Source organism: Lolium rigidum, chromosome 5, assembly GCF_022539505.1.
Source record: "Lolium rigidum isolate FL_2022 chromosome 5, APGP_CSIRO_Lrig_0.1, whole genome shotgun sequence".
NCBI classification, from domain to species: domain Eukaryota; kingdom Viridiplantae; phylum Streptophyta; class Magnoliopsida; order Poales; family Poaceae; genus Lolium; species Lolium rigidum.
Genome location: NC_061512.1, coordinates 6,396,910 through 6,400,994, shown reverse-complemented (window position 1 = coordinate 6,400,994; position 4,085 = coordinate 6,396,910). Strand labels below are relative to the sequence as shown.

General features: G+C 41.5%; 1 long non-coding RNA gene across 2 annotated transcripts; it reads left to right on the top strand.

The window, feature by feature from the left end:
- The first annotated feature begins 2,137 nt into the window (after positions 1-2,137).
- Positions 2,138-3,514, top strand: LOC124655468. 2 transcript variants are annotated; one of them, XR_006988692.1, is made up of 3 exons: positions 2,150-2,205; positions 2,958-3,007; positions 3,251-3,514. It is a non-coding gene; the product is annotated as an uncharacterized LOC124655468 (long non-coding RNA). The 2 variants fall into 2 exon arrangements; XR_006988693.1 differs by having other exon boundaries at positions 2,138-2,205; positions 2,958-3,514.
- Positions 3,515-4,085: the final 571 nt, after the last annotated feature.

Sequence of the window (4,085 nt, the reverse complement as noted above, 5' to 3'; positions counted from 1 at the left end):
TAGCTCTTCCTCTTAATGAGAAAGGAAACAATTTTAATTTTATAATGTCACCATCTACATCTTTATATTTTTGCATTTCACATAGTTCAACAAAATTATTGAGATGGGCAGCGAGCATCATCGGAACTAACACCGGAAAATTGCTCTCTCATGACAAGATTAAGTAAAGCGAGGTTTAATTTCAAAGAATTCTGCTGTAGTAGCAGGTGGAGCAATAGGTGTGCATAGGAAATCATTATTATTTGTGCTAGTGAAGTCACACAACTTAGTATTTTCAGGGGTGGCCATTTTAGCAGTAGTAAATAAAGCAAACTAGATAAAGTAAATGCAAGTAAACTAATTTTTTGTGTTTTTGATATGGCAAACAAGACAGTAAATAAAGTAAAGCTAGCAACTAATTTTTTTGTGTTTTGATATAATGCAGCAAACAAAGTAGTAAAATAAAGCAAGACAAAAACAAAGTAAAGAGATTGAGAAGTGGAGACTCCCCTTGCAGCGTGTCTTGATCTCCCCGACAACGGCGCCGTAAAAGAGCTTGATGGCGTGTATTTCACACGTTCGTTGGGCAACCCCAAGAGGAAGGTATGATGCGCACAGCAGCAAGTTTTCCCTCGAGAAAGAAACCAAGGTTTATCGAACCAGGAGGAGCCAAGAAGCACGTTGAAGGTTGATGGCGGCGGGATGTAGTGCGGCGCAACACCGGGGATTACGGCGCCAACGTGAAACCTCGCACAACACAACCAAAGTACTTTGCCCCAACGAAACGAGTGAGGTTGTCAATCTCACCGGCTTGTCTGTAACAAAGGATTAACCGTATTGTGTGGAAGATGATTGTTTGCAGAGAAAACAGTAAAAACAAGTATTGCAGACAGATTTGTATTTCAAGTATTAAAGAATGGACCGGGGTCCACAGTTCACTAGAGGTGTCTCTCCCATAAGATAAAAGCATGTTGGGTGAACAAATTACGGTCGGGCAATTGACAAATAGAGAGGGCATAACAATGCACATACATGACATGATAAGTATAGTGAGATTTAATTGGGCATTACGACAAAGTACATAGACCGCCATCCAATCGCATCTATGCCTAAAAAGTCCACCTTCAGAGTTATCATCCGAACCCCCTCCGAGTATTAAGTTGCTAACAACAGACAATTGCATTAAGTATGGTGCGTAATGTAATCAACAACTACATCCTCGGACATAGCGCCAATGTTTTATCCCTAGTGGCAACAACGACAACACAACCTTAGAACTTTCGTCATCGTCCCAGTGTCAATGCGAGCATGAACCCACTATCGAGCATAAATACTCCCTCTTGGAGTTAAAAGTAAAAACTTGGCCGAGCCTCTACTAGAAACGGAGAGCATGCAAGATCATAAACAACACATGTATAATAACTTGATAATTAACATGATATAGTATTCTCTATCCATCGGATCCCGACAAACACAACATATAGAATTACAGATAGATGATCTTGATCATGTTAGGCAGCTCACAAGATCCAACAATGAAGCACAATGAGGAGAAGACAACCATCTAGCTACTGCTATGGACCCATAGTCCAGGGGTAGACTACTCACTCATCACACCGGAGGCGACCATGGCGGTGTAGAGTCCTCCGGGAGATGATTCCCCTCTCCGGTAGGGTGCCGGAGGCGATCTCCTGGATCCCCCGAGATGGGATCGGCGGCGACGGCGTCTCTGGAAGGTTTTCCGTATCGTGGCTCTCGGTGCGGGGGTTTCGCCACGGAGGCTTTAAGTAGGCGGAAGGGCAAGTCAAGAGGCGGCACGGGGGGCCCACACCATAGGCCGGCGTGGCCAGGGGTGGGGCCGCGCCGCCCTAGGGTTTGGCCACCCCGTGGCCCTCTTCGTCTCGTCTTCGGACTTCTGGAAGCTTCGTGGAAAAATAGGCCCCTGGGCTTTGATTTCGTCCAATTCCGAGAATATTTCCTTACTAGGATTTCTGAAACCAAAAACAGCTAAGAACAAGAATCGGCACTTCGGCATCTTGTTAATAGGTTAGTTCCAGAAAATGCACGAATATGACATAAAGTGTGCATAAAACATGTAGGTATCATCAATAATATGGCATAGAACATAAGAAATTATCGATACGTCGGAGACGTATCAGCGGTGGCCACGTCGATTAAAAGCGGTCAGAGGCAGTACTAATCTAATGCCAATGCAATCCATCGAAGGTACACTTAAATTTCTTGATATTTTTCAGTTGAAATTTTACACTAGAGTTTTCACACGACTGCTCCATGTATGTCGTAAATTGTGATTTATGTAAAAAAAAATATCTGCATGTTTTTAAACACCCTTTAGATTACACTTTAGATTTCAAGATGAATAACATATATTTACTGCTAGAGGGATGGTGTATATCGCTTCTCCCCGTGGGTAGTAGCACCAAATATCCTTTTTCTTGCCCCACATAAATCTCTACAATGATCTTACCAGGGAGTTTAGTTTTCATGTACGCAAAATTTTCTATTACCTTATTTAGCTTGAAAAACTGTGGAAAGCATCCATCTTGCTGTGATACTGGGAGTGAAAAAACAAAAGATTTAGTCTTTTTGAGAGGGCAAATTTTAGTCTTCTGGTAACTTTCCTGATATTTGTAGTATCATTCACTGGTCTTTGGATTAGGAGTGTTAAGTGCCTAATTTTTGTTGCTAGACTGACACAAAAGTTGAGAACAGTGTTGCACAAAAGCTAATTCAAATAAATGTTTTTCCTTTGATTGATCTTATTACATCAGTCTCCGTGAAGAGGCCAGCTATCTATGTAATTAGGATGAGTAGAAAAACACAACAATGTGCTTAAGAAATGAACACGGAAAGAAGTATGATAGAAATTATTTTTCAAAATATAGACATGTATAAATTCATCGAAACTTTCACATTAGTGTCAGTGTCAGACTACTTCCTTGTATTTAAAATTTCAGGTTAAGGGCTAGCATTTCTCGTACTGAGATACTAACTCACACATTCAAAGGTATGAAAACTGGAAAGTTGTTATTTGTTCAATGTATGAAAAATTTCGCTTATTCTTAGAAGTAAGCATATGCAAATAATTGTCATTTTGTTCAAAACTGTTGTTGGACTCACAAGAGCAGTCACAAAAAAAGAGATATATTATAGTGGTGGTGCTCTAGAGCAGTTTGTTCTATTTTATATGTGAACGTAGGGTCCGCATACTACTTACTAATATCTAACAACGGACTTGCTGAGAAAATAGGAATGCCCGCGTGGTGACGATAAGTATGTGGAAAAGAAGTAAGAAATGAGGACGATGACACTTACTGTCATGCAGGAAGAAAGAAGGAAGAAGTCGACTCTCATCGACCATTGGTCTGAAATGAAGTTCGGTGCATGTCACTCTTGATTTATTGTTTTGAGAAATATAAAAGGCATGTATCTTTTCTATAGTTTTCTGCCCATATTATGTTGAATGGTGGTGCATATGATGTTGAATTATGAGAAGTGAAAATTTTGATGTTTCTGAAATACTATGTGGGTATGTTTCCTATCTGTAAAAAAGAGGATGTTTCATGTACATGTGCCAGATGTGACCAAAAGAAAAATTTAGGGGCCGTAGCAACGCACGGGCATTCAACTAGTGGTATATGTGGGGCAGTAGATTCATGGCGTCATTGGCTGCTTGAGTGCACGATGGCGAGATGCGTCTGGGCCTTGACAGATGAGGAGCTACTTGAACATATGTGTTAGGTGAATGAAGCGTAGGCGAGGACCCTTTTTTCTATGATAGACACCCTCACGCACAATCAGCTTACACGGATGTGTGTTACTTTGTGGGCAATTTGGCACGCTCGGCGCAAGGCAATTCATGAAGATTCGTTTCAAAGCCCGCTCAGCACACACTGTTTTATTGACAACTTTATTAGGGAGCTGGACCAAATGAAGAAACCGAAACCTGCAAAGGTTGGGAGAGGGCCTACCGTTGCCCTGGCTAGATGGGATGGCAAAACTCAATGTGGATGCAGGGGTGTCAAGGAGTGGAAGTTGCGGATCAGTTGCTGTTGTCGCTAGATCGGAGGCAGGAGAGTATCTTG